Source organism: Neophocaena asiaeorientalis, unplaced genomic scaffold (genome assembly GCF_003031525.2).
Source record: "Neophocaena asiaeorientalis asiaeorientalis breed wild unplaced genomic scaffold, Neophocaena_asiaeorientalis_V1.1 scaffold134, whole genome shotgun sequence".
In the NCBI taxonomy this organism is placed as follows: domain Eukaryota; kingdom Metazoa; phylum Chordata; class Mammalia; order Artiodactyla; family Phocoenidae; genus Neophocaena; species Neophocaena asiaeorientalis.
This window is the reverse complement of record NW_020185339.1, coordinates 24,716,445-24,729,534: the sequence shown is the minus strand read 5'-3', so window position 1 is coordinate 24,729,534 and position 13,090 is coordinate 24,716,445. Positions and strand designations below refer to the sequence as shown.

At 37.4% G+C, this 13,090-nt stretch overlaps 1 protein-coding gene across 2 annotated transcripts in view; it reads right to left on the bottom strand.

Moving 5' to 3' along the window:
- Positions 1 to 13,090, bottom strand: part of TESPA1 (thymocyte expressed, positive selection associated 1) — a 75,122-nt gene that overhangs the window by 15,773 nt on the left and 46,259 nt on the right. The window lies entirely within an intron of this gene.

Genomic DNA, 13,090 nt, shown 5'->3' with positions numbered 1-13,090 from the left:
TGAACACAATTTTGTTATTTTTAAATAATTAGTTACAGTTCATATTTTTCTTTCTATTCCTATTTTTTCATTTCTCACCTGATTGCCCTGGTTGAATCTCTAGTGCAATGATAATATAAATGGCATACATCTTCATCTCTGCAGAATGCTTTTAATGTTTCAACCTTTAGTATGATGTTTGCTGTGAATTAAGACAATTCTATTTATGTTAAAATTTTAAAAATATAATGAATAGGTATTGAATTTTATTAAATTTTTTAATGTATCAGCTGAGATAATCATATAATTTTCTTCCTTTATTCTGTTAATTGGTTGACTAACTGGTAGAATAATGAGTCCACAAAGATGTTTGCATCCTTCAACCTGAATACATGTTAGATTACATGAAAAAGTGGGATTAAGGTTGCAAATGGAATTAAAGTTGCTAATCAAATGAACATAAAATAGAGAAGTTACCCTGGCTTATCTGGGTAGGGCTGATGTACAACAAGGGTCCTTTATGGAAGAAGGAGGCAGAAAAGTCAGTATCAGAGTGATGCAGGATAAAAAACACTCAACTATCCATTGCTGGCTTTGAGGATGGAAGACTAAGAAATGTGAATGGCCTCTAGAAATTGCGGAAAAAAAGGAAATTTATTTTCCTCTAGAGATTTCAGAAGGAATGCAACCCTATTGACACCTTGATATTTGTCTAGTGAGGCCCATTTCAAACTTCTGACCTCCAAATTTGTAAGTTAAAAAATTTTTACTGTTTTAAGGCACTAAGTTTGTGATAATTTGTTATGAAGTAATTGGAAACTAACATAATGACACTGATTGATTTTCAAATATTAAACCTATTTTGCATTTCTGGAATAAACTGAATTGGTCATGTTGTCTGATCCTTTGTATCTACCACTGGAGTTATTTTGGTAATTTATTTTTTATAATTTTGGCTTTTATGGTCATGATAACAATGGTTTTATAATTTTTCTTTCTCACAATATCTTTTTCAGGCTTTGACATCAAAGATACATTGGTTTAATAAAATTAGATTAAAAATCTTTCATAGTTTTTCAACATTTGGGAAAAATTTGGATAAGATTGGTATTTTCTTCCCTGAATTTTAGATAGAGTTCTTGGTGAAGCCATCTGTGGCTACAATTTTATTGTTGGGAAGATGCATTATGAATTCATTTATTTAATAGATATATGACTATTCAAATTTATTGTTTCCTATACAGAGATCCTTGTCTGGCCCCCTGAGTGGTTGTTGAAGAACAATGCTCTTATAATTAATTCCTAGAGGCCTTCTAGGTTAACAGGAAGTGTCTGTGACATACATCCATGAAATCCTTAGAGAGCTTAAGGACCAAGGTGAAAGCCTCTATGAGATTCTGGATTTCTTTCTTTTTTTTTTTTAATTGAAGTATATTTGATTTACAATATTGTATTAGTTTCAGGTATACAACACAGTGATTTGATATTTTTATAGATTATTTTCCATATAAAGTTATTATAAATATTGGCTATATTCCCTGTGCTATACTTTACATCCTTGTAGCTTATTTATTTTATACCTAGTAGTTTGTACCCCTTAATCGCCTTCCCCTATCTTGCTCCTCCCTCCACCCCTCTCCCCTCTGGTAACCACTAGTTTGTTCTCTATATCTGTGAGTCTTTCTCTTTTGTCATACTCTTTGTTTGTTTAAATTTTTTAGATTATACATGCAAGTGAAAACACAGTATTTATCCTTCTCTGTCTGACTTACCTCACTACGCACAATATCCTCTAGGTCCATCCATGTTGTTACAAATGGCAAAATTTTATTCTATTTTTATGGCTGAGTAATATTGCAATATATATATCACAGCTTCTTTATTCATTCATCTGTTAATGGATACTTAGGTGGTTTCCATATCTTGGTTATTGTAAATAGTGCTGCAGGGTACATTGGAGTGCCTCTATCTTTTCAAATTAGTGTTTTCATTTGCTCTGGATATATTCCTAGGAGTGGAATCACTGGATTGTATGGTGGTGCTATTTTAAGTTTTTTGCTATATTCTAAAGTGGTTGTACCAATTTATATTCCCAAAAGGGTTTCCTTTTCTCCAATTCCTCATCAATATTTATTACTCATTGTCTTTTTGATGATAGCCCTTCCGACAGGCATGAGGTGATATCTCATTGTGGTATTAATTTGCAATTCCCTGATGATTAGCCATGTTGAGCATCTTTTCATGTGCCTTTTGGCCATCTGTATGTCTTCTTGGGAAAGTCTCTTCAGATCCTCTATCCATTTTTTCATCAGGTTGTTTGCTGTTTCGATATGGAGCTGTATGAGCTCTTTATATATTTTGGATATTAACTTACTAACCTAAATTATAATAAAAATGATAACACTACTTAAATTTAACATCAAAAATATATTATGAATAAAATTAAAACACGTGTTAGATTGGAAAACTGTGATTTTTATAAAAGATAAAAAATACTATCAAAAATATGCATATAATTTAATTCAAAAACCTCTGGTGATCTTTAGCATTGATATAAAATTTTTGGTAAATAGGGTACATAAAAAAGTCTATCAATGGCTTCATGATTGGTAGCAGCAAAAAACTAGAAATGACATTAACTCTCATCAACAGGTAATGCTAGAGAAAATTATGATATAACTAAGCCAATAAAAAGAATGATACAGATCTATAGTGGCTGACTTTGATTTCTGAGAAGTTGAATATAGAAAGAAGTTTCTGTATGCATATGATATGCATAAGTTGCATATGATAATGGGAATATGGAGGAATTCATTTAACATTTGCTTTTTGGTAGTGGTAACTGATAGTGTGGAATGAAAGGCACTAGGAGCACATGTTCCTATGTGCATAAAAGTGTTTAGGAAATACATAATTTCCAAACTAATACTTACAGTTATCTCATTGTGTTGGATGGTCTGGTGACTTTTACTCTCTTACATACACCTCTATTTTAATTTTTATAATGAAAAAATATAAAAATAAATAAGTGATGGGAAAGGGCAGTAATAAAAAGTTTTGGATACATTATGGATTTAATTTCAGTTGTTAATTGGACTTAATTTTAGTTTGATGTTATGGAATGAATTAGCCTTTTTTGGTTACCTTATCTAAAATTATAACCTCACTTTCCATTCCAACAATACTTTCCTTCTTCTCTCTTGTATTGTGATTTATTAGGCTTTATCACCTGACATGCAGCATACTGTTTTCCTTCCTCCCACCTTCCTTCCTTCCTTCCATTCTGTTTACTTCTTAATGTATGAATTCCCGCAATAGGATGTATGGCATAGAATTTTTGTGTGCTTTGTTCATTGCTGTGAATCAACATTTACTAGTTAAAAATGTTCACTTTGATTCCACCAAACTCTGCTATTAACTGACCCATAATTACTCTCATATTTGCAGTGACTTAGCAGGTGAGAGTGAGGGAAGCAGCTCCTGAGGTCAGGGAACTGGCTTGACACTCCTGGGCTTTGGAATTGTTAGGGCTTGACCTGGGCTCACAGCTTAGAAATGGTGCTCTCTTGTTGGAGACAATCTCACAAAACACCAACATCAGAGAAGGGCACACAGTGACTTCCATAATTTTGACAAATTCATAATTTTGTTTCAGTACAGACAAAAACAAGTGCACTGTGCAAACCACGAAATACTAAATATCACCCTCTCCTCGATAATGAGTTCATTATGTATTACAGCTTTAGCCTCACTCTAGTCTCTTCTCCTTCTAGATACCGTTTGTTAAGATACCCAGTGACAGAATTATTCATGCCCCCCTTAGAGTCGCCAATCCAAAGCAGAGGCCTGTTTCCCTACCCCTCCCCGCTCCCCCAAATCACCTCATACAGGCCCACACCCTCTATAAGTCCTTTCTAACACCCTTGGACTAAGGCACCTCTCTGAAATTCCCCATGGTTTACGTACTCCCCACTGCAATGAGTACTAAACCCAACCCACCTGAACTATAGCTGTGTTTCTGGTGGGTTTTGGCTGGAGAGATTTGATACCTGAATGTATAATTGAGATGAACATTATATAAGAGCAAGGTGTGATACTTTTGTCCTTCTCACTTTGGACATTTGCTGGATTCAAATTTGCCCAGTTCTCAGAGGCTTGGTTAATGGGAGCCTTTAAAATTGCCTGATCTGTCGGGTTTCCCTGGTGGCGCAGTGGTTGGGAGTCCGCCTGTCAATGCAGGGGACACGGGTTCGTGTCCCGGTCTGGGAAGATCCCACATGCCGCGGAGCGGCTGGGCCCGTGAGCCATGGCCGCTGAGCCTGTGCGTCCGGAGCCTGTGCTCTGCAACGGGAGAAGCCACAACAGTGAGAGGCCCGCGTACCGCAAAGAAAAAAAAAAAAAGATAAAATTGCCTGATCTGTCACCATCAGTAAACTAAGCAGTGCAAAATTCAAGAACAATATCAATGGTCTGATTAAGGAGGTGACTGAGGTTGGAATTTGATGCTTACTAAATCTTTTTTTTTTTTTTTTTTAATAATTCCACTTAGTAACAGTTAGTGGAGACTATTGAAGGTCAAAAAGATGTGTCCGCTGATTGTTTCAGCTATACCTGACATTGAGATAGGCTGGGACCTGGGACCTGGAACCTGGGACCCTTTGCTGGATTAACTGCACCTGGACAAACGTCTCCTGGAGCAACAGAATACAAAGAACTATAAGGGACACGTGTAGTTAGGGCAATTGGGAACAATAAAATACAAAAAAGTCACCAATCAAATGCCACTTCTGAGGTGCCTGGAGCAAAAGCAGGGTACTATGCATGATCCCTGCACACAGCACCACCAAGGGGGTGGGCAGACAATCTAAGCTATGTTTCCTGACCAACACATGGACCTGCTCCATTGCTACTCCTTTAATGACCCAAGTAGCTCCTCTGGGGGAGTGGGCAAGGGTATCTGTTACTTGTTTTTACTCCCCTGTGCTACAGAATAAACCCCAATAAAGCCTTGCTTGGAACTCTAGTCTGGCCACTTAACGTATTTCTATTGATTAAAGGTCCAAGGGCCTGGGTTGGCAACAATATTATAAAGACTATTTAGGAAGACTGACAGGCAAAGAGGGATTTGTGAACCCTTATAGACTTAGCTAACACCTTCTTTTCCATAATAGTTTCTCAGTCCACCCAGGCACAATGTGATTTTTATAGATTGGAGTTTGTATACATTGACTGTATTGCCCCAGAGATATTTGAGTCTATTAGCATATTGCCATAACCTACTTAAACAAGATTTGGAATTAATAACCATTAAGGGCAAATTAGTACATATCATGTTAATTGCTTCCTCAGAGGAATGAACTCTAAAGAATTAAGGCCTTTCCTATTTGTATGATAACTAGAGGGTCGTGGTTTTCAGGTAATATTCAAGGCCTTGTTCCATTTGTGAAATTCCTGGGAATTATGTGTTGGAGCAACCAGAGACATTGCTCAAATTATGCAACATGTAGTCATGCTTTTCTGATCATGCTAATAAGCAAGACGGGCAGAGACCAGTAGGACTCTTCTTGTTTTGGCAAAATCATATTCCTAACCTAGGAATCCCGTTAGCCTCTTCTCACAAAGTCACCAGGTAGAAATCTGAATTTTAGCAGGACCCTAAGCAGAAATCCTTAACAGAGTTACTGAGAGTGGGCCCCAGGCTTTCTCTATGAGCCCATAGGGTCTGACAGTTCATATATTAGAAGTTTCTGCCCATATATGTGCAGACTAACCCCCTGGCAGAAATCAAATAGGATTTCTTTGCAAAGTTCTCTTGGGTTTTGGATTTGAAAACTACCCGATGCAGATTCTTCTTACAGACCATTTGAAAAACAGATGCAAGCTTCTCAATGGTATTTGGTAAAAGTAGCCTCACTATTGAAGACCATCACACTGTTCTGAGGCCATAAGTAACTATGGATTCCGGCTGTGCCCTGGATGATGGGAGATAGACAGTCAAATATGTGAGGGCCATTAAGAAATGCTCCCTCATAGTGTGGAAGTTTACTTTTAAGGGTGTGCTAAGAATGAAATTTCAGGGAGTGACCCACTCATACAGAAACATGTTGTATTGCTGCTTGGTGGTGGCAAATAGGGCTCTCAAAGAACCTCCCTGACATCATTCCAAGTGGTCTGGGGCATAAAATGACTGAATTACCAATGAAAGTTCTTGAACTGAGAACAATGTTCCTGCTTGGAAGTTAGTCTCAAGCAGGCTCTGCAGATACCAAAACACCGATGAAAGAAAGCAAGGGTAAATCTTTTCACTGCATAGAGTCGAAAGTTCCTTATTTAGCAGTGAACAAAGTTTTAAGCTCCTGCCCTCTGGGAAGAATTTAGATATGATAGACAATAAAAAGAAATGATGTAATGAAGAAAACGCATCCAATATTAACAGGAAAATATTGGATTAATAATGGCTGTGGGTGAAATGACCTGACACCGGCAAGTGGATCACATTGGACCTCTATTGTTAGCACCACGGTTCTGTAAGTGGGTGTAAGTATTGGGTATTAACTGGGCACTCATGCTACACTAGGATTTGCTTATCCTGTAAAGGACTAATCTTGTATATAAAATTAAAGTGTGGAACAACCAATCCATCATTAGTTTGGTCCACTTGATTGTATTTCTTCTCAAGGTATGAACTGTACTGTTACTATGAACTATTTAATGTACAGAAGTGATCAAGAAACGTGATGTTTTTTGATGAAATCCAGTTTTTCGATTTTCTTTTTCCTATTATTATCATTTTCCATCTAAGAAATGTTAGCGTTCCCGAAGTTTAGATAGATGCACCCTTTGGTTTAATTCTAGATGTTTTATAATTTTAGTGTTTATGATTTCGTCTTTGATTTTTGTGTATGGTATGAGATATGAATCACGTTTTTGTTATCATATAGGTAGTTCTGTGTTTTTTCAGCATAATTTGTTGAAAGAATTTCCTTTCTTCTATTGAATACCCTTAGCATTTTTGTCAAAAACCAATTAACAGTAAATGTGTGAATCTATTTTATAATTCTTTATTCTACTCCATTGACCAATTTTTCTATCTTTATGTCAATATCTCAACGACCTGATTAATATAGCTGCATAAGTTTGGAAATCAGGTGTGTGATTCCTGCAACTTTTCTTTTTCAAGATTATTTTTGTTCCCTGACATTTTTACTTTGTCATATACATTTTGCGATCTATTTGTTAATTTTAACAACAAGCCTTCTGAAATGTTGACTAGGATCAGAGTGAAGGTACAGACAAATGGATATTTTAAATTATTATTTCTTCAATGACATGAACAGAATATACCTATATTTATTTAAGGTTATTTGATTTCCGTCACTGAAGATTTTTTTTTTTTTTTTTCGGTACGCGGGCCTCTCACCGTTGTGGCCTCTCCCATTGCAGAGCACAGGCTCAGGACGTGCAGGCTCAGCGGCCATGGCTCACGGGCCCAGCCACTCCGCGACCTGTGGGATCTCCCCGGACCGGGGCACGAACCCGCGTCCCCTGCATTGGCAGGCGGACTCTCAACCACCGCGCCACAAGGGAAGCCCTGTCATGGGTATTTTGATAGAGATTGCATTACATAGTTGCCTTAGATAGACTGATGGGACGTTTTAACAATATTCCTCCAATCCATGAATATGGGCTATCTTTCTTCAATATTCTTTCTTCAATATTCTTCTTCAGTGTCTTACAGTTTTCAGAGTGTATGTCTTTCACTTCCTTGGTTAGAGTCATTCCTAATTTTTTGGAATAGTTTGAGAAGGATATAGGTGTTCACTCTCTTCTAAATGTTGGATAGAATTTACCTGTGAAGCCATCTTGTCCTGGATTTTGTTTGTTGGAAGTTTTTAAATTACTTCTTTGATTTCATTACAGGTAATTGGTCTGTTCAAATTTTCTATTTATTCCTGGTTCAGTCTTGGGAGATTGTACATTTCTAAGAATTTGTCCATTTCTTCTGGGTTGTCCTAGTTTTTGAGTGGCAAGTGACCTAAGTTGAACCATTCAGATTGAAGCCAAAAACTTTTGTATGGAAATAGGGGGAAGAGATTTATTCTTCATGTGACACGTACTTGAGGAAGCATTTAGCCCAGGATTGAGTGGCAGCCATTTTTGGATTATGAAAGGCAAATCTAATTGAAAACAGAACAATTATCAAAGAAGCAGAGGCAAGAAATGGAAAGAATAAGCTGCTTGGTCCCATTATTTGAGCCATAAACTCAAGCCTCAACTGAAGACAGCTCTATCTCTAAATTCTCGGGCACATGAGACAGTACATGTCCATTATTACCTTAGACCATTTGAGGTTTTTGATACAGTCAGTCATTTCTATTAGAACGAAGTTGCACAAACATAAGGCATTTAAAAAAGTACTCATCAGCCTGTAGAACAGTGACTGGCATGTGATAGAGGTATTTGTCTTGAAAATGTTTTTGTATTAGTAGCAATAGTTAATTATTATGTGTAGCAATAGTAAAAATTAGCAATGAAACTAATGATCACTTATGTCTTCAGGTTCTGGATGAATGTAGGTGTGACCACAGAGGCCTGAGCATTTGTTCAAATGAGACTTAACTGAGCTTTCTCTTTCCTACTTGTCACCATCTTCCCTCTTAATTGCCAACACCTGCAAACACAGAGTTCTTGTCTCAGCAGAAGACCCCTGGCTCTTGAATATGCCCCCTTTGACATTTAAACAACCGGTGCTCCTCATATGCACCATAAAACGCTCATACTTCAGCTCCTTCATAGGCATTCTAAGAGGGATATAGCCACATTGAGGGACCAAGGGGTTTGAACCAATTTTCTTTCTTGGGTAAGACCTGGAAAATTGGTCATCTGGGATTAATTATCCCTTTCCACTTCCAATACGTCACCCTGCCTACAAGCATATGTGATTTTTAAGGGACATTTCCCAATTGCCATGAATTCTTGCAAGTTTTCTGAGCTCACAGCCCTTTGAATTCTTTGAAGAACTTTGGTTTGCTTTTGTTTGCAAGGAGTTCCGAAGCAGAAATGCTCGGTCTTGCTCGGTCATCACTGCCATGTTGCCTTATGGTTATTACTGACAGTTAGTGCCCCCATGGCTTTAGTCTTAACTTCATTCTGCTGAAATCTTAGCTCATTTCTCTCCTCCCATTCTTCAGCAGGGAAGAACAATTGTTCCCCATTCTCTGCAGGTAATGTGGCTTATGCATGTAAGCAATGACTCAGTTCTCACTCAATCTGCTCTCTCTTCAGCTACATCATCCTAATGCCCACTGGACAGATTGAAATAGTCCGATCCATTTTTAGGCAGTTTTGGCAACAGACAACTTAGAAAATTCATCTCACCCATCTCTCTGCATCTAGGCAGGATCACTTTTTGCCTGGTCGAGCAATATTCTTTCTTCCTTCTGAAGTATTAAGTTCCTCAAGGGGAGGGAACAAATCCCAGACTTCCGTCCTACTGTTTCTTTACATAGCCACTAAAGCCCTACTTTCAAATTTCTTCCGTCCTTCCTTTGGGTGTACAGATAAAGAGAAGGTCCCAGTGCCTGTCTTCTAGTAGTTTTAATATATATTGGGAGATACATTTTATATAAGGAACAAATTGGGAGCCATTTCTGGTGTAAGAGCTAACATAGAATTTATTTGAATGGATGAGGAAGGCTTTGCATCTAACCTAAATCTTTGCTGCTATCGTTAAGTTCATGAGATGGTGGAAGTATTTTATTACAGTTCATTTGGGAGGATGAGGATGCAACAAGGTGGAATGAAACCAAATGGTGAAATAGCTCATGACTAAATCAAAGGTTCAATGGTTAAGATTTGAGATCATCTAATCTGGTCTCCTCATTCCTCATTTGTTCATCTATTTAAGAAACAGAGTGACACTTATGCATCAGGTGGTTTTCTAGCCCTGAGGACATTAGTGAACAAAACAGATAAGTGTTTTCCTGCACAGAGTTTACATTCTATTAAGGAAAAAGAGGCAATAAACACGGAAGTAAACATAGAATGCGAAGTAGTGTAAGTTCTGTAGAGAAAAATTATGGCAGGAAAGGGGGATATGGATTAAAGGGTCTTCTACAGCTGTAATAGGGAGTTGAGGAGGACTCTGAGGCTGAGAGAGAGAAAGAGACTTGTCCGGGGTCAGGAGGCAGGTTTACAGCCATGACAATGCACAAGCTAACATTTCTTACTCTCAGGCCTGTGTTCATTCCTCTATTTCTTCTGCATGCAGTAACTACTGGTTACTGCATCCTGACTCACTAATGAGAGGCCACAGGGAAAAATGCCGAACGCATTTTTCTTAAAATGCTATAAATACAGTAACCTTGATTTTGATTATAGTATAAAAGTTGAATTTACAGGTACATTTGGGAAGTGGTATAGGATATAAAAAAAGACAAGCTGTGCCTTAAATTGCAACTTATGGAAAGAAATAATATAATGCCTTATTATATATATATATGATTTACTGTTTGCTTTCATGCATAGAAATCATCTGCTTGCATATGATTGTTTACTGGTGACCAAGTATAGCCACAGGAACGTATGGAAGGAGAAAGTTGTATTAAAGAATGGTAACTTTATCATGCACTAAACATCTGAGAAAGAAATTTTCTTAGGATAGAAAATCTTTACAAAACCGTGTCATTAGAATTGTCTTGAGCCATTTGCTGTCCAAGCTCGGGTGTCCTATTATAGCCCTTTATGGAAACATTTCCCCGTAGAGACAGGACTGAGGAAGGATGGATGAAGCAGAGGACTTCCTTAGATACCCTCAGGCTATTAATTCCCATCCTCACACTAACAAAGAGGTGGGTATAGGGAAAATGATCATGCCAACCAGCAGATAATATAATAGTCATTTTGCATTAGATATTAATAAGCACCAAGCATCAGCCTTCTCCACCCCTAGAAGAGTCACATCACTAATTTGGTTTGGTTTATAAAAACTGTGAAGTCTTGAGACCTTAGGGACTGTCAATGTGTTAGAATAGGCAGCAAATGTGTGCTGAGCAAGGGCAGGAAAGTGACTGGAGATTAAACGTTCACCTTGGAAAACTGCCTAAGAATACAAACTGATGCCCAGGAAATTGAGACTTACAGTTGTTTTATGAAAAAATATCGTTTTTCTGTATTAAAGTCATTAGGTCCTAAAGAATTAACAAACCTCAGAAATGGAAGAAATCTCAGATATCATTTATAATATTAATAATTTCAGGGCTTCCCTGGTGGCGAAGCGGTTGAGAGTCTGCCTGCCGATACAGGGGACACGGGTTCGTGCCCGGGTCCGGGAATATCCCACATGCCGCGGAGCGGCTGGGCCCGTGAGCCATGGCCGCTGAGCCTGCGCGTCCGGAGCCTGTGCTCTGCAACGGGAGGGGCCACAACAGTGAGAGGCCCGCGTACCGCAAAAAAAAAAAAATAAATAATAATAATTTCAAACCCTTCTCTCATGATTAATAAGTGCCAGGCACTCTGCTCTGCTCTTCCAGAAAATAACTCATTTGATGCTCACAGCAAGCTTCCAGAGTAAATATTATTCTAATTAGTATTGAACAAGATGGCCTTAATGTTCCCTTCAACTTAACAGAGCTTTAGGCAGGCTTCTTCTTCATTCTAGGCTCCTGATCTCCATTTTCTTAGAGCATTTTTTTTTTTGAAAACTTGCCATTGTAGGCTTAAAGACTTAAATATAAGACATGGCACCATAAAATTCCTAGAAGAGAACAAAGGCAAAACATTCTCTGACATAAATTGTACCAACATTTTCTTAGGTCTGTCTCCCAAGGCAAAAGAATAAAAAGCAAAAATAAACAAATTGGACTTAATCAAACTTATTTTTTTCCACAGCAAAGGAAACCATAAGCAAAGCAAAAAGACAACCTACAGACTGGGAGAAAATATTTGCAAATGATGCGACCTTCAGAGGATTCATCTCCAAAGTATACAAACAGCTCATGCAGCCCAATATCAAAAAAACAAACAACCCAGTCAAAAAATGGGCGGAAGACCTAAATAGACATTTCTCTAAAGAAGACATACAGATGGCCAAGAGGGATATGAAAAGATGCTCAACATCGCTAATTATTAGAGAAATGCAAATCAAAACTACAATGAGGTATCAAATCACACTGGTCAGAATGGCCATCATCAAAAAGTCTACAAACAATAAATGCTGGAGAGGGTGTGGAGAATAGGGAACCCTCCTACACTGTTGGTGGGAATGAAATTGGTGCAGCCACTGTGGAAAACAGTATGGAGGCTCCTTAAAAAACTAAAAATAAGTTGCCGTATGATCCAGCAATCCCACTCCTGGGCATATATCCGGAAAAGATGAAAACTCTAATTCAAAAAGAAACATGCTCCCCAATGTTCATATCAGCACTATATTTACGATAGCCAAGACATGAAAGCAACCTAAATGTCCATGGACAGATGAATGGATTACAAAATAGAAATAGACTCACAGACACAGAAAACAAACTTATGGTTACCAAATGGAGGGAGAGAGGGATAAATTAGGAGTTTGGGATTAACCTATACACACTACTATACATAAAATAGATAACCAACAAAGACCTACTGTACAGTACAGGGAACTACATTCTATATTTTGCAATAACATATAATGGAAAAGAATCTGAAATATATATAAAGAATGTATATATATATATATATATATATATATATAAATAACTGAACCGTTATGCTGTACACCTGAAACTAACACAACATTGTAAATCAACTATACTTCAATTTTAAAAAGTAAAAAACGTGGGAGGGAGGGAGACACAAGAGGGAAGAGGTATGGGGACATATGTTTATGTAAAACTGATTCACTTTGTTATAAAGCAGAAACTAACACACCATTGTAAAGCAATTATACTCCAATAAAGATGTTTAAAAAATAAATAAATAAAAAGTAAAAAAAAAGAAAAACATAATAAGAAAATAAAATCCCACCACAGCAAAAAAAAAGAAAAGAAAAAGAAAAGAAAAAAAACCCTTTGCCATTGTAAATTATTCCTCTACCCCTTTGAAACAGAAATCTCCAAGTCTCTTCCCAGTTCTA